Here is a 19,191-nt window from a genome sequence, read left to right on the forward strand (position 1 = left end):
TAGTGGGATCTCTCTACTTGTGATGAGATCTCTACATTTGTGGTGGGATCTCTGTACTTGTGATGGGATATCTGCACTCATGTTGGGATCTGTGTATTCATAGTGGGATCTCTACTTATGATGGGATCTCTGTACTTGTGGTGGGATCTCTGTACCCATGGTGGGATCTCTGTACTCATAGTGGGATCTCTGCACTCATGGTGGGATCTCTGCACTTGTGGTGGGATTTCTGCTCTCAGTGGGATCTCTCTACTGATGGTGGTATCTCTGCACTTGTGATGGGATCTCTGCTCCTTAGGAGGGATCTCTGCACTTGTGATGGGATCTCTGCACTTGTGGTGGGATCTCTGCACTTGTGGTGGGATCTCTGCACTCATGGTGGGATATCTGCACTCGTGATGGGATCTCTGCACTTGTGGTAGGATCTCTGCACTCATGGTGGGATCTTTGTACTTATGATGGTGTATCTGCACTCATGGTGGGATCTCTGCACTCATAGTGGGATCTCTCTACTTGTGATGGGATCTCTGCACACGTGGTGGGATCTATGCACTTATGGTGGGATCTCTGCACTTGTGGTGGGATCTCTGCACTCATAGTGGGATCTCTTCACTTGTGGTGGGATCTCTGCACTTGTGGTGGGATCTCTGCACAATTGGTGGGATCTCTATACTCATGGTGGGATCTCTGCACTTGTGATGGGATCTCTGCACTTATGGTGGGATCTTTGCACTTGTGATGGGATCTTTGCACTTGTGATAGGATCGCTGCATTCATGGTGGGATCTCTGCATGTGTGGTGAGATCTCTGCACTGATGCTGGGATCTTTGCACTTGTGGTGGGATCTCTGCACTTTTGATAGGGTCTCTGCATTCATGGTGGGATCTCTGCACATTTGGTGGGATCTCTGCACTTATGATGGGATCTCTGCACATGTGATGGGATCTCTGCACTCATGGTGTGATCTTTGCACTTGAGATAGGATCTCTGTACTCATGATGGGATCTCTGCACTTGTGGTGGGATCTCTGCACTCATAGTGGGATCTCTCTACTTGTGATGGGATCTATGCACTTATGGTGGGATCCTTGCACTTGTGATGGGATCTCTGCACTCATGGTGGGATCTGTGCATTCATGGTGGGATCTCTACACTTGTGGTGGTATCTCTGCACTCATAGTGGGATCTCTCTACTTGTGATGGGATCTTTGTACTTGTGGTGGGATCTCTGCACATGTGATGGGATCTCTGCACTCATGGTGGGATCTCTGCACTTGAGATAGGATCATTGTACTCATGATGGGATCTCTGCACTTGTGGTGGGATCTCTGCACTCATAGTGGGATCTCTCTACTTGTGATGGGATCTCTGCACTGATGGTGGGATCCTTGCACTTGTGATGGGATCTCTGCACTCATGGTGGGATCTGTGCATTCATGGTGGGATCTCTACACTTGTGGTGGTATCTCTGCACTCATAGTGGGATCTCTCTACTTGTGATGGGATCTCTGCACTTGTGATGGGATCTCTGTACTCATGGTGGGATCTCTGTACTCATAGTGGGATCTCTGCACTCATGGTGGGATCTCTGCACTTGTGGTGGCATTTCTGCTCTCATAGTGGGATCTCTCTACTTATGGTGGGATCTCTGCACTTGTGATGGGATCTCTGCTCCTATGGAGGGATCTCTGCACTTGTGATGGGATCTCTGCATTTGTGGTGGGATCTCTGCACTTGTGGTGGGATCTCTGCACTCATGGTGGGATATCTGCACTCGTGATGGGATCTTTGCACTTGTGGTAGGATCTCTGCACTCATGGTGGGATCTTTGTACTTGTGATGGTGTATCTGCACTCAGGGTGGGTTCTCTGCACTCATAGTGGGATCTCTCTACTTGTGATGGGATATCTGCACTTGTGGTGGGATGTCTACACTTGTGATGGGATTCCTGCACTCATGGTAGGATCTCTGCACTTGTGGTGGGATCTCTGCACTTGTGATGGGATCTCTGCACATGTGGTGGGATCTATGCACTTATGGTGGGATCTCTGCACTTGTGGTGGGATCTCTGCACTCATAGTGGGATCTCTTCACTTGTGGTGGGATCTCTGCACTTGTGGTGGAATCTCTGCACATGTGGTGGGATCTCTATACTCATGGTGGGATCTCTGCACTTGTGATAAGATCTATGCACTTATGGTGGAATCTTTGCACTTGTGATGGGATCTCTGCACTTATGGTGGGATCTTTGCACATTTGATGGGATCTCTGCACTTGTGATAGGATCTCTGCATTCATGGTGGGATCTCTGCATGTGTGGTGAGATCTCTGCACTGATGCTGGGATCTTTGCACTTGTGGTGGTATCTCTGCACTTGTGATAGGATCTCTGCATTCATGGTGGGATCTCTGCATGTTTGGTGGGATCTCTGCACTTATGATGGGATCTCTGCACATGTGATGGGATCTCTGCACTCATGGTGGGATCTCTGCACTTGAGATAGGATCTCTGTACTCATGATGGGATCTCTGCACTTGTGGTGGGATCTCTGCACTCATAGTGGGATCTCTCTACTTGTGATGGGATCTCTGCACTTATGGTGGGATCCTTGCACTTGTGATGGGATCTCTGCACTCATGGTGGGATCTGTGCATTCATGGTGGGATCTCTACACTTGTGGTGGTATCTCTGCACTCATAGTGGGATCTCTCTACTTGTGATGGGATCTTTGTACTTGTGGTGGGATCTCTGCACTTGTGATGGGATCTCTGCACTTGTGATGGGTTCTCTGTATTCATGGTGGGATCTCTGCACTTGTGATGGGATCTCTGTACTCATGGTGGGCTCTTTCTACTTGTGATGGGATCTCTGCACCCATGGTGGGATCTCTGCACTTGTGATGGGATCCCTGCACTCATGGTGGGATCTCTGCACTTGTGATGGGATCTCTGCACTTGTGATTGGATCTCTGCACTCGTTATGGGATCTCTGCACTCAAGGTAGGATCTGTGTACTCATAGTGGAATCTCTCTACTTGTGATGGGATATCTGCACTTGTGGTGGGACCTCTGCACTTATGGTGGGTTCTCTGCACTTATGGTGGGATCTGTGTACTCATAGTGGGATCTCTCTACTTATGATGGGATCTCTGTACTTGTGGTGGTATCTTTGTACTCATGGTGGGATCTCTGTACTCATAGTGGGATCTCTGCACTCATGGTAGGATCTCTGCACTTGTGGTGGGATTTCTGCTCTCATAGTGGGATCTCTCTACTTATGGTGGGATCTCTGCACTTGTGATGGGATCTCTGCTCCTATGGAGGGATCTCCGCACTTGTGATGGGATCTCTGCACTTGTGATGGGATCTCTGCACTTGTGGTGGGATCTCTGCACTCATGGTGGGATATCTGCACTCATGATGGGATCTCTGCACTTGTGGTAGGATCTCTGTACTCATGGTGGGATCTTTGTACTTGTGATGGTATATCTGCACTCATGGTGGGATCTCTGCACTCATAGTGGGATCTCTCTACTTGTGATGGGATCTCTGCACTTGTGGTGGGAACTCTGCACTTGTGATGGGAGCTCTGTACTTGTGGTGGGATCTCTGCACTTGTGATGGGATCTCTGCACTCATGGTGGGATCCCTGCACTTGTGATAGGATCTCCATACTCATGGTGGGATCTCTGCACTTGTGATGGGATCTCTGGACTCATGGTGGGATCTCTGCACTTGTGATGGGATCTCTGCACTTGTGGTGGGATCTTCATACTTGTGATGGGATCTCTGCTTTTGTGATGGGATCTCTGCACTCATGGTGGGATCACTGCACTTGTGGTGGGATCTCTGCACTCATAGTGAGATCTCTCTACTTTTGATGGGATCTCTGCACTCATGGTTGGATCCCTGCACTTGTGATGGGAGCGCCAGGACGCCCCTTTGCTGGGGCAGCTGTGCGCGATAGAAATATAAATAACATAACATAACATAACATGGTGGGATCTGTGCATTCATGGTGGGATCTCTGCACTTGTGGTGGTATCTCTACACTCATAGTGGGAACTCTCTACTTGTGATGCTATCTTTGTACTTGTGGTGGGATCTCTGCACTTGTGATGGGATCTCTGCACGTGTGATGGGATCTCTAGATTTATGGTGGGATCTCTGCACTTGTGATGGGATCTCTGCACTCATGGTGGGATCTTTGAACTTGTGATGGTATATCTGCACTCATGGTGGGATCTCTGCACTCATAGTGGGATCTCTCTACTTGTGATGGGATCTCTGCATTTTGGGTTGGATCTCTGCACTTGTGATGGGATCTCTGTACTTGTGGTGGGATCTCTGCACTTGTGATGGGATCTCTGCACTTGTGGTGGGATCTCTGAACTTATGGTGGGTTCTCTGCACTTATGGTGGGATCTCTATACTCATAGTGGGATCTCTCTACTTGTGATGAGATCTCTACATTTGTGGTGGGATCTCTGTACTTGTGATGGGATATCTGCACTCATGTTGGGATCTGTGTATTCATAGTGGGATCTCTACTTATGATGGGATCTCTGTACTTGTGGTGGGATCTCTGTACTCATGGTGGGATCTCTGTACTCATAGTGGGATCTCTGCACTCATGGTGGTATCTCTGCACTTGTGGTGGGATTTCTGCTCTCAGTGGGATCTCTCTACTGATGGTGGGATCTCTGCACTTGTGATGGGATCTCTGCTCCTTAGGAGGGATCTCTGCACTTGTGATGGGATCTCTGCACTTGTGGTGGGATCTCTGCACTTGTGGTGGGATCTCTGCACTCATGGTGGGATATCTGCACTCGTGATGGGATCTCTGCACGTGTGGTAGGATCTCTGCACTCATGGTGGGATCTTTGTACTTATGATGGTGTATCTGCACTCATGGTGGGATCTCTGCACTCATAGTGGGATCTCTCTACTTGTGATGGGATCTCTGCACACGTGGTGGGATCTATGCACTTATGGTGGGATCTCTGCACTTGTGGTGGGATCTCTGCACATGTGGTGGGATCTCTATACTCATGGTGGGATCTCTGCACTTGTGATGGGATCTCTGCACTTATGGTGGGATCTTTGCACTTGTGATGGGATCTCTGCACTTGTGATAGGATCGCTGCATTCATGGTGGGATCTCTGCATGTGTGGTGAGATCTCTGCACTGATGCTGGGATCTTTGCACTTGTGGTGGGATCTCTGCACTTGTGATAGGGTCTCTGCATTCATGGTGGGATCTCTGCACATTTGGTGGGATCTCTGCACTTATGATGGGATCTCTGCACATGTGATGGGATCTCTGCACTCATGGTGTGATCTCTGCACTTGAGATAGGATCTCTGTACTCATGATGGGATCTCTGCACTTGTGGTGGGATCTCTGCACTCATAGTGGGATCTCTCTACTTGTGATGGGATCTATGCACTTATGGTGGGATCCTTGCACTTGTGATGGGATCTCTGCACTCATGGTGGGATCTGTGCATTCATGGTGGGATCTCTACACTTGTGGTGGTATCTCTGCACTCATAGTGGGATCTCTCTACTTGTGATGGGATCTTTGTACTTGTGGTGGGATCTCTGCACATGTGATGGGATCTCTGCACTCATGGTGGGATCTCTGCACTTGAGATAGGATCATTGTACTCATGATGGGATCTCTGCACTTGTGGTGGGATCTCTGCACTCATAGTGGGATCTCTCTACTTATGATGGGATCTCTGCACTGATGGTGGGATCCTTGCACTTGTGATGGGATCTCTGCACTCATGGTGGGATCTGTGCATTCATGGTGGGATCTCTACACTTGTGGTGGTATCTCTGCACTCATAGTGGGATCTCTCTACTTGTGATGGGATCTCTGCACTTGTGATGGGATCTCTGCACTTGTGACGGGATCTCTGTATTCATGGTGGGATGTCTGCACTTGTGATGGGATCTCTGTACTCATGGTGGGCTCCTTCTACTTGTGATGGGATCTCTGCACTCATGGTGGGATCTCTGCACTTGTGATGGGATCCCTGCACTCATGGTCAGATCTCTGCACTTGTGATGGGATCTCTGCACTTGTGATGGGATCTCTGCACTTGTGATGGGATCTCTGCACTCAAGGTAGGATCTGTGTACTCATAGTGGAATCTCTCTACTTGTGATGGGATCTCTGCACTTGTGGTGGGATCTCTGCACTTATGGTGGGTTCTCTGCACTTATGGTGGAATCTCTATACTCATAGTGGGATCTCTCTACTTGTGATGAGATATCTACATTTGTGGTGGGATCTCTGCACTTGTGATGGGATCTCTGCACTCATGTTGGGATCTGTGTACTCATAGTGGGATCTCTCTACTTATGATGGGATCTCTGTACTTGTGATGGGATCTTTGTACTCATGGTGGGATCTCAGTACTCATAGTGGGATCTCTGCACTCATGGTGGGATCTCTGCACTTGTGGTGGGATTTCTGCTCTCATAGTGGGATCTCTCTACTTATGGTGGGATCTCTGCACTTGTGATGGGATCTCTGCTCCTATGGAGGGATCTCCACACTTGTGATGGGATCTCTGCACTTGTGGTGGGATCTCTGCACTTGTGGTGGGATCTCTGCACTCATGGTGGGATATCTGCACTCATGATGGGATCTCTGCACTTGTGGTAGGATCTCTGCACTCATGGTGGGATCTTTGTACTTGTGATGGTATATCTGCACTCATGGTGGGATCTCTGCACTCATAGTGGGATCTCTCTACTTGTGATGGGATCTCTGCATTTTGGGTTGGATCTCTGCACTTGTGATGGGAACTCTGTACTTGTGGTGGGATCTCTGCACTTGTGATGGGATCTCTGCACTTGTGGTGGGATCTCTGCACTCATAGCGGGATCTCTTCACTTGTGATGGGATCTCTGCACTTGTGATGGGATCTCTGCACTCAAGGTAGGATCTGTGTACTCATAGTGGAATCTCTCTACTTGTGATGGGATCTCTGCACTTGTGGTGGGATCTCTGCACTTATGGTGGGTTCTCTGCACTTATGGTGGGATCTCTATACTCATAGTGGGATCTCTCTACTTGTGATGAGATATCTACATTTGTGGTGGGATCTCTGCACTTGTGATGGGATCTCTGCACTCATGTTGGGATATGTGTACTCATAGTGGGATCTCTCTACTTATGATGGGATCTCTGTACTTGTGATGGGATCTTTGTACTCATGGTGGGATCTCTGTACTCATAGTGGGATCTCTGCACTCATGGTGGGATCTCTGCACTTGTGGTGGGATTTCTGCTCTCATAGTGGGATCTCTCTACTTATGGTGGGATCTCTGCACTTGTGATGGGATCTCTGCTCCTATGGAGGGATCTCCGCACTTGTGATGGGATCTCTGCACTTGTGGTGGGATCTCTGCACTTGTGGTGGGATCTCTGCACTCATGGTAGGATATCTGCACTCATGATGGGATCTCTGCACTTGTGGTGGGATCTCTGCACTCATGGTGGGATCTGTGCATTCATGGTGGGATCTCTGCACTTTGGTGGTATCTCTGCACTCATAGTGGGATCTCTCTACTTGTGATGGGATCTTTGTACTTGTGGTGGGATCTCTGCACTTGTGATGGGATCTCTGCACTTGTGATGGGATCTCTGCATTCATGGTGGGATCTCTGCACTTGTGATGGGATCTCTGCACTCATGGTGGGCTCTTTCTACTTGTGATGGGATCTCTGCACTCATGGTGGGATCACTGCACTTGTGGTGGGATCTCTGCACTCATAGTGAGATCTCTCTACTTTTGATGGGATCTCTGCACTCATGGTGGGATCCCTGCACTTGTGATAGGATCTCCATACTCATGATGGGATCTCTGCACTTGTGATGGGTTTTCTGGACTCATGGTGGGATCTCTGCACTTGTGATGGGATCTCTGCACTTGTGGTGGGATCTCTATACTTGTGATGGGATCTCTGCTTTTGTGATGGGATCTCTGCACTCATGGTGGGATCACTGCACTTGTGGTGGGATCTCTGCACTCATAGTGAGATCTCTCTACTTTTGATGGGATCTCTGAACTCATGGTGGGATCCCTGCACTTGTGATGGGATCTCTGCACTCATGGTGGGATCTGTGCATTCATGGTGGGATCTCTACACTTGTGGTGGTATCTCTGCACTCATAGTGGGATCTCTCTACTTGTGATGGGATCTTTGTACTTGTGGTGGGATCTCTGCACATGTGATGGGATCTCTGCACTCATGGTGGGATCTCTGCACTTGAGATAGGATCATTGTACTCATGATGGGATCTCTGCACTTGTGGTGGGATCTCTGCACTCATAGTGGGATCTCTCTACTTGTGATGGGATCTCTGCACTGATGGTGGGATCCTTGCACTTGTGATGGGATCTCTGCACTCATGGTGGGATCTGTGCATTCATGGTGGGATCTCTACACTTGTGGTGGTATCTCTGCACTCATAGTGGGATCTCTCTACTTGTGATGGGATCTCTGCACTTGTGATGGGATCTCTGCACTTGTGATGGGATCTCTGTATTCATGGTGGGATGTCTGCACTTGTGATGGGATCTCTGTACTCATGGTGGGCTCCTTCTACTTGTGATGGGATCTCTGCACTCATGGTGGGATCTCTGCACTTGTGATGGGATCCCTGCACTCATGGTGGGATCTCTGCACTTGTGATGGGATCTCTGCACTTGTGATGGGATCTCTGCACTTGTGATGGGATCTCTGCACTCAAGGTAGGATCTGTGTACTCATAGTGGAATCTCTCTACTTGTGATGGGATCTCTGCACTTGTGGTGGGATCTCTGCACTTATGATGGGTTCTCTGCACTTATGGTGGGATCTCTATACTCATAGTGGGATCTCTCTACTTGTGATGAGATATCTACATTTGTGGTGGGATCTCTGCACTTGTGATGGGATCTCTGCACTCATGTTGGGATCTGTGTACTCATAGTGGGATCTCTCTACTTATGATGGGATCTCTGTACTTGTGATGGGATCTTTGTACTCATGGTGGGATCTCTGTACTCATAGTGGGATCTCTGCACTCATGGTGGGATCTCTGCACTTGTGGTGGGATTTCTGCTCTCATAGTGGGATCTCTCTACTTATGGTGGGATCTCTGCACTTGTGATGGGATCTCTGCTCCTATGGAGGGATCTCCACACTTGTGATGGGATCTCTGCACTTGTGGTGGGATCTCTGCACTTGTGGTGGGATCTCTGCACTCATGGTGGGATATCTGCACTCATGATGGGATCTCTGCACTTGTGGTAGGATCTCTGCACTCATGGTGGGATCTTTGTACTTGTGATGGTATATCTGCACTCATGGTGGGATCTCTGCACTCATAGTGGGATCTCTCTACTTGTGATGGGATCTCTGCATTTTGGGTTGGATCTCTGCACTTGTGATGGGAACTCTGTACTTGTGGTGGGATCTCTGCACTTGTGATGGGATCTCTGCACTTGTGGTGGGATCTCTGCACTCATAGCGGGATCTCTTCACTTGTGATGGGATCTCTGCACTTGTGATGGGATCTCTGCACTCAAGGTAGGATCTGTGTACTCATAGTGGAATCTCTCTACTTGTGATGGGATCTCTGCACTTGTGGTGGGATCTCTGCACTTATGGTGGGTTCTCTGCACTTATGGTGGGATCTCTATACTCATAGTGGGATCTCTCTACTTGTGATGAGATATCTACATTTGTGGTGGGATCTCTGCACTTGTGATGGGATCTCTGCACTCATGTTGGGATCTGTGTACTCATAGTGGGATCTCTCTACTTATGATGGGATCTCTGTACTTGTGATGGGATCTTTGTACTCATGGTGGGATCTCTGTACTCATAGTGGGATCTCTGCACTCATGGTGGGATCTCTGCACTTGTGGTGGGATTTCTGCTCTCATAGTGGGATCTCTCTACTTATGGTGGGATCTCTGCACTTGTGATGGGATCTCTGCTCCTATGGAGGGATCTCCGCACTTGTGATGGGATCTCTGCACTTGTGGTGGGATCTCTGCACTTGTGGTGGGATCTCTGCACTCATGGTAGGATATCTGCACTCATGATGGGATCTCTGCACTTGTGGTGGGATCTCTGCACTCATGGTGGGATCTGTGCATTCATGGTGGGATCTCTGCACTTTGGTGGTATCTCTGCACTCATAGTGGGATCTCTCCACTTGTGATGGGATCTTTGTACTTGTGGTGGGATCTCTGCACTTGTGATGGGATCTCTGCACTTGTGATGGGATCTCTGCATTCATGGTGGGATCTCTGCACTTGTGATGGGATCTCTGCACTCATGGTGGGCTCTTTCTACTTGTGATGGGATCTCTGCACTCATGGTGGGATCACTGCACTTGTGGTGGGATCTCTGCACTCATAGTGAGATCTCTCTACTTTTGATGGGATCTCTGCACTCATGGTGGGATCCCTGCACTTGTGATAGGATCTCCATACTCATGATGGGATCTCTGCACTTGTTATGGGATCTCTGGACTCATGGTGGGATCTCTGCACTTGTGATGGGATCTCTGCACTTGTGGTGGGATCTCTATACTTGTGATGGGATCTCTGCTTTTGTGATGGGATCTCTGCACTCATGGTGGGATCACTGCACTTGTGGTGGGATCTCTGCACTCATAGTGAAATCTCTCTACTTTTGATGGGATCTCTGAACTCATGGTGGGATCCCTGCACTTGTGATGGGATCTCTGCACTCATGGTGGGATCTGTGCATTCATGGTGGGATCTCTGCACTTGTGGTGGTATCTCTGCACTCATAGTGGGAACTCTCTACTTGTGATGCTATCTTTGTACTTGTGGTGGGATCTCTGCACTTGTGATGGGATCTCTGCACTTGTGATGGGATCGCTAGATTCATGGTGGGATCTCTGCACTTGTGATGGGATCTCTGCACTCATGGTGGGCTCTTTCTACTTGTGATGGGATCTCTGCACTCATGGTGGGATCTCTGCACTTGTGATGGGATCCCTGCACTCATGGTGGGATCTCTGCACTTGTGGTGGGATCTCTGCACTTGTGATGGGATCTCTGCACTCGTGATGGGATCTCTACACTCATGGTGGGATCTGTGTACTCATAGTGGAATCTTTCTACTTGTGATGGGATCTCTGCACTTGTGGTGGGATCTCTGCACTTATGGTGGGTTCTCTGCACTTATGGTGGGATCTCTATACTCATAGTGGGATCTCTCTACTTGTGATGAGACCTCTACATTTGTGGTGGGATCTCTGTACTTGTGATAGGATATCTGCAATCATGTTGGGATCTGTGTATTCATAGTGGGATCTCTCTACTTATGATGGGATCTCTGTACTTGTGGTGGGATCTCTGTACTCATGGTGGGATCTCTGTACTCATAGTGGGATCTCTGCACTCATGGTGGGATCTCTGCATTTGTGGTGGGATCTCTGCACTTGTGGTGGGATCTCTGCACTCATGGTGGGATATCTGCACTCGTGATGGGATCTTTGCACTTGTGGTAGGATCTCTGCACTCATGGTGGGATCTTTGTACTTGTGATGGTGTATCTGCACTCAGGGTGGGATCTCTGCACTCATAGTGGGATCTCTCTACTTGTGATGGGATATCTGCACTTGTGGTGGGATGTCTACACTTGTGATGGGATTTCTGTACTCATGGTAGGATCTCTGCACTTGTGGTGCGATCTCTGCACTTGTGATGGGATCTCTGCACATGTGGTGGGATCTATGCACTTATGGTGGGATCTCTGCACTTGTGGTGGGATCTCTGTACTCATAGTGGGATCTCTTCACTTGTGGTGGGATCTCTGCACTTGTGGTGGGATCTCTGCACATGTGGTGGGATCTCTATACTCATGGTGGGATCTCTGCACTTGTGATAAGATCTATGCACTTATGATGGAATCTTTGCACTTGTGATGGGATCTCTGCACTTATGGTGGGATCTTTGCACATTTGATGGGATCTCTGCACTTGTGATAGGATCTCTGCATTCATGGTGGGATCTCTGCATGTGTGGTGAGATCTCTGCACTGATGCTGGGATCTTTGCACTTGTGGTGGGATCTCTGCACTTGTGATAGGATCTCTGCATTCATGGTGGGATCTCTGCATTTTTGGTGGGATCTCTGCACTTATGATGGGATCTCTGCACATGTGATGGGATCTCTGCACTCATGGTGGGATCTCTGCACTTGAGATAGGATCTCTGTACTCATGATGGGATCTCTGCACTTGTGGTGGGATCTCTGCACTCATAGTGGGATCTCTCTACTTGTGATGGGATCTCTGCACTTATGGTGGGATCCTTGCACTTGTGATAGGATCTCTGCACTCATGGTGGGATCTGTGCATTCATGGTGGGATCTCTACACTTGTGGTGGTATCTCTGCACTCATAGTGGGATCTCTCTACTTGTGATGGGATCTTTGTACTTGTGGTGGGATCTCTGCACTTGTGATGGGATCTCTGCACTTGTGATGGGTTCTCTGTATTCATGGTGGGATCTCTGCACTTGTGATGGGATCTCTGTACTCATGGTGGGCTCTTTCTACTTGTGATGGGATCTCTGCACCCATGGTGGGATCTCTGCACTTGTGATGGGATCCCTGCACTCATGGTGGGATCTCTGCACTTGTGATGGGATCTCTGCACTTGTGATTGGATCTCTGCACTCGTGATGGGATCTCTGCACTCAAGGTAGGATCTGTGTACTCATAGTGGAATCTCTCTACTTGTGATGGGATATCTGCACTTGTGGTGGGACCTCTGCACTTATGGTGGGTTCTCTGCACTTATGGTGGGATCTCTATACTCATAGTGGGATCTCTCTACTTGTGATGAGATATCTACATTTGTGGTGGGATCTCTGCACTTGTGATGGGATCTCTGCACTCATGTTGGGATCTGTGTACTCATAGTGGGATCTCTCTACTTATGATGGGATCTCTGTACTTGTGGTGGTATCTTTGTACTCATGGTGGGATCTCTGTACTCATAGTGGGATCTCTGCACTCATGGTAGGATCTTTGCACTTGTGGTGGGATTTTTGCTCTCATAGTGGGATCTCTCTACTTATGGTGGGATCTCTGCACTTGTGATGGGATCTCTGCTCCTATGGAGGGATCTCCGCACTTGTGATGGGATCTCTGCACTTGTGATGGGATCTCTGCACTTGTGGTGGGATCTCTACACTCATGGTGGGATATCTGCACTCATGATGGGATCTCTGCACTTGTGGTAGGATCTCTGTGCTCATGGTGGGATCTTTGTACTTGTGATGGTATATCTGCACTCATGGTGGGATCTCTGCACTCATAGTGGGATCTCTCTACTTGTGATGGGATCTCTGCACTTGTGGTGGGATCTCTGCACTTGTGATGGGAGCTCTGTACTTGTGGTGGGATCTCTGCACTTGTGATGGGATCTCTGCACTCATGGTGGGATCCCTGCACTTGTGATAGGATCTCCATACTCATGGTGGGATCTCTGCACTTGTGATGGGATCTCTGGACTCATGGTGGGATCTCTGCACTTGTGATGGGATCTCTGCACTTGTGGTGGGATCTCTATACTTGTGATGGGATCTCTGCTTTTGTGATGGGATCTCTGCACTCATGGTGGGATCACTGCACTTGTGGTGGGATCTCTGCACTTATAGTGAGATCTCTCTACTTTTGATGGGATCTCTGCACTCATGGTTGGATCCCTGCACTTGTGATGGGATCTCTGCACTCATGGTGGGATCTGTGCATTCATGGTGGGATCTCTGCACTTGTGGTGGTATCTCTGCACTCATAGTGGGAACTCTCTACTTGTGATGCTATCTTTGTACTTGTGGTGGGATCTCTGCACTTGTGATGGGATCTCTGCACTTGTGATGGGATCTCTAGATTCATGGTGGGATCTCTGCACTTGTGATGGGATCTCTGCACTCATGGTGGGCTCTTTTTACTTGTGATGGGATCTCTGCACTCACGGTGGAATCTCTGCACTTGTGATGGGATCCCTGCACTCATGGTGGGATCTCTGCACTTGTGATGGGATCTCTGCACTTGTGATGGGATCTCTGCACTCGTGATGGGATCTCTGCAATCATGTTGGGATCTGTGTATTCATAGTGGGATCTCTCTACTTATGATGGGATCTCTGTACTTGTGGTGGGATCTCTGTACTCATGGTGGGATCTCTGTACTCATAGTGGGATCTCTGCACTCATGGTGGGATCTCTGCACTTGTGGTGGCATTTCTGCTCTCATAGTGGGATCTCTCTACTTATGGTGGAATCTCTGCACTTGTGATGGGATCTCTGCTCCTATGGAGGGATCTCTGCACTTGTGATGGGATCTCTGCATTTGTGGTGGGATCTCTGCACTTGTGGTGGGATCTCTGCACTCATGGTGGGATATCTGCACTCGTGATGGGATCTTTGCACTTGTGGTAGGATCTCTGCACTCATGGTGGGATATTTGTACTTGTGATGGTGTATCTGCACTCAGGGTGGGATCTCTGCACTCATAGTGGGATCTCTCTACTTGTGATGGGATATCTGCACTTGTGGTGGGATGTCTACACTTGTGATGGGATTTCTGCACTCATGGTAGGATCTCTGCACTTGTGGTGGGATCTCTGCACTTGTGATGGGATCTCTGCACATGTGGTGGGATCTATGCACTTATGGTGGGATCTCTGCACTTGTGGTGGGATCTCTCCACTCATAGTGGGATCTCTTCACTTGTGGTGGGATCTCTGCACTTGTGGTGGGATCTCTGCACATGTGGTGGGATCTCTATACTCATGGTGGGATCTCTGCACTTGTGATAAGATCTATGCACTTATGGTGGAATCTTTGCACTTGTGATGGGATCTCTGCACTTATGGTGGGATCTTTGTACATTTGATGGGATCTCTGCACTTGTGATAGGATCTCTGCATTCATGGTGGGATCTCTGCATGTGTGGTGAGATCTCTGCACTGATGCTGGGATCTTTGCACTTGTGGTGGGATCTCTGCACTTGTGATAGGATCTCTGCATTCATGGTGGGATCTCTGCATGTTTGGTGGGATCTCTGCACTTATGATGGGATCTCTGCACATGTGATGGGATCTCTGCACTCATGGTGGGATCTCTGCACTTGAGATAGGATCTCTGTACTTATGATGGGATCTCTGCACTTGTGGTGGGATCTCTGCACTCATAGTGGGATCTCTCTACTTGTGATGGGATCTCTGCACTTATGGTGGGATCCTTGCACTTGTGATGGGATCTCTGCACTCATGGTGGGATCTGTGCATTCATGGTGGGATCTCTACACTTGTGGTGGTATCTCTGCACTCATAGTGGGACCTCTCTACTTGTGATGGGATCTTTGTACTTGTGGTGGGATCTCTGCACTTGTGATGGGATCTCTGCACTTGTGATGGGTTCTCTGTATTCATTTTGGGATCTCTGCACTTGTGATGGGATCTCTTTACTCATGGTGGGCTCTTTCTACTTGTGATGGGATCTCTGCACCCATGGTGGGATCTCTGCACTTGTGATGGGATCCCTGCACTCATGGTGGGATCTCTGCACTTGTGATGGGATCTCTGCACTTGTGATTGGATCTCTGCACTCATGATGGGATCTCTGCACTCAAGGTAGGATCTGTGTACTCATAGTGGAATCTCTCTACTTGTGATGGGATATCTGCACTTGTGGTGGGACCTCTGCACTTATGGTGGGTTCTCTGCACTTATGGTGGGATCTCTATACTCATAGTGGGATCTCTCTACTTGTGATGAGATATCTACATTTGTGGTGGGATCTCTGCACTTGTGATGGGATCTCTGCACTCATGTTGGGATCTGTGTACTCATAGTGGGATCTCTCTACTTATGATGGGATCTCTGTACTTGTGGTGGTATCTTTGTACTCATGGTGGGATCTCTGTACTCATAGTGGGATCTCTGCACTCATGGTAGGATCTCTGCACTTGTGGTGGGATTTCTGCTCTCATAGTGGAATCTCTCTACTTATGGTGGGATCTCTGCACTTGTGATGGGATCTCTGCTCCTATGGAGGGATCTCCGCACTTGTGATGGGATCTCTGCACTTGTGATGGGATCTCTGCACTTGTGGTGGGATCTCTGCACTCATGGTGGGATATCTGCACTCATGATGGGATCTCTGCACTTGTGGTAGGATCTCTGTACTCATGGTGGGATCTTTGTACTTGTGATGGTATATCTGCACTCATGGTGGGATCTCTGCACTCATAGTGGGATCTCTCTACTTGTGATGGGATCTCTGCACTTGTGGTGGGATCTCTGCACCTGTGATGGGAGCTCTGTACTTGTGGTGGGATCTCTGCACTTGTGATGGGATCTCTGCACTCATGGTGGGATCCCTGCACTTGTGATAGGATCTCCATACTCATGGTGGGATCTCTGCACTTGTGATGGGATCTCTGGACTCATGGTTGGATCTCTGCACTTGTGATGGGATCTCTGCACTTGTGGTGGGATCTCTATACTTGTGATGGGATCTCTGCTTTTGTGATGGGATCTCTGCACTCATGGTGGGATCACTGCACTTGTGGTGGGATCTCTGCACTCATAGTGAGATCTCTCTACTTTTGATGGGATCTCTGCACTCATGGTTGGATCCCTGCACTTGTGATGGGATCTCTGCACTCATGGTGGGATCTGTGCATTCATGGTGGGATCTCTGCACTTGTGGTGGTATCTCTGCACTCATAGTGGGAACTCTCTACTTGTGATGCTATCTTTGTACTTGTGGTGGGATCTCTGCACTTGTGATGGGATCTCTGCACTTGTGATGGGATCTCTAGATTCATGGTGGGATCTCTGCACTTGTGATGGGATCTCTGCACTCATGGTGGGCTCTTTCTACTTGTGATGGGATCTCTGCACTCATGGTGGGATCTCTGCACTGGTGATGGGATCCCTGCACTCATGGTGTGATCTCTGCACTTGTGATGGGATCTCTGCACTTGTGATGGGATCTCTGCACTCGTGATGGGATCTCTGCACTCATGGTGGGATCTGTGTACTCATAGTGGAATCTTTCTACTTGTGATGGGATCTCTGCACTTGTGGTGGGATCTCTGCACTTATGGTGGGTTCTCTGCACTTATGGTGGGATCTCTATACTCATAGTGGGATCTCTCTACTTGTGATGAGATCTCTATATTTGTGGTGGGATCTCTGTACTTGTGATAGGATATCTGCACTCATATTGGGATCTGTGTATTCATAGTGGGATCTCTCTACTTATGATGGGATCTCTGTACTTGTGGTGGGATCTCTGTACTCATGGTGGGATCTCTGTACTCATAGTGGGATCTCTGCACTCATGGTGGGATCTCTGCACTTGTGGTGGCATTTCTGCTCTCATAGTGGGATCTCTCTACTTATGGTGGGATCTCTGCACTTGTGATGGGATCTCTGCACTTGTGGTGGGATCTCTGCACTTGTGGTGGGATCTCTGCACTCTTGATGGGATCTCTGTACTCGTGATGGTATCTCTGCACTTGTGGTAGAATCTCTGTACTTGTGGTGGGATCTCTGCACTTTTGATAGGATCTCTGCACTGGTGTTGGGATCTTTGCATTCATGGTGAGATCTCTGCACTTGTGGTGGGATCTCTGCACTTGTGATGGGATCTCTGCACATGTGGTGGGATCTATGCACTTATGGTGGGATCTCTGCACTTGTGGTGGGATCTCTGCACTCATAGTGGGATCTCTTCACTTGTGGTGAGATCTCTGCACTTGTGGTGGGATCTCTGCACATGTGGTGGGATCTGTATACTCATGGTGGGATCTCTGCACTTGTGATGTGATCTATGCACTTGTGATAGGATCTCTGCATTCATGGTGGGATCTCTGCATGTGTGGTGAGATCTCTGCACTGATGCTGGGATCTTTGCACTTGTGGTGGGATCTCTGCACTTGTGATAGGATCTCTGCATTCATGATGGGATCTCTGCACATTTGGTGGGATCTCTGCACTTATGTTGGGATCTCTGCACATGTGATGGGATCTCTGCACTCATGGTGGGATCTCTGCACTTGAGATAGGATCTCTGTACTCATGATGGGATCTCTGCACTTGTGGTGGGATCTCTGCACTCATATTGGGATCTCTCTACTTGTGATGGGATCTCTGCACTTATGGTGGGATCCTTGCACTTGTGATGGGATCTCTGCACTCATGGTGGGATCTGTGCATTCATGGTGGGATCTCTACACTTGTGGTGGTATCTCTGCACTCATAGTGGGATCTCTCTACTTGTGATGGGATCTTTGTACTTGTGGTGGGATCTCTACACTTGTGATGGGATCTCTGCACTTGTGATGGGTTCTCTGTATTCATGGTGGGATCTCTGCACTTGTGATGGGATCTCTGTACTCATGGTGGGCTCTTTCTACTTGTGATGGGATCTCTGCACTCATGGTGGGATCTCTGCACTTGTGATGGGATCCCTGCACTCATGGTGGGATCTCTGCACTTGTGATGGGATCTCTGCACTTGTGATGGGATCTCTGCACTCGTGATGGGATCTCTGCACTCAAGGTAGGATCTATGTACTCATAGTGGAATCTCTCTACTTGTGATAGGATCTCTGCACTTGTGGTGGGACCTCTGCACTTATGGTGGGTTCTCTGCACTTATGGTGGGATCTCTATACTCATAGTGGGATCTCTCTACTTGTGATGAGATATCTACATTTGTGGTGGGATCTCTGCACTTGTGATGGGATCTCTGCACTCATGTTGGGATCTGTGTACTCATAGTGGGATCTCTCTACTTATGATGGGATCTCTGTACTTGTGGTGGGATCTTTGTACTTGTGGTGGGATTTCTGCTCTCATAGTGGGATCTCTCTACTTATGGTGGGATCTCTGCACTTGTGATGGGATCTCTGCTCCTATGGAGGGATCTCCGCACTTGTGATGGGATCTCTGCACTTGTGGTGGGATCTCTGCACTTGTGGTAGGATCTCTGCACTCATGGTGGGATATCTGCACTCATGATGGGATCTCTGCACTTGTGGTAGGATCTCTGCATTCATGGTGGGATCTTTGTACTTGTGATGGTATATCTGCACTCATGGTGGGATCTCTGCACTCATAG

This window comes from Lissotriton helveticus, chromosome 10 (assembly GCF_964261635.1).
Source record: "Lissotriton helveticus chromosome 10, aLisHel1.1, whole genome shotgun sequence".
In the NCBI taxonomy this organism is placed as follows: domain Eukaryota; kingdom Metazoa; phylum Chordata; class Amphibia; order Caudata; family Salamandridae; genus Lissotriton; species Lissotriton helveticus.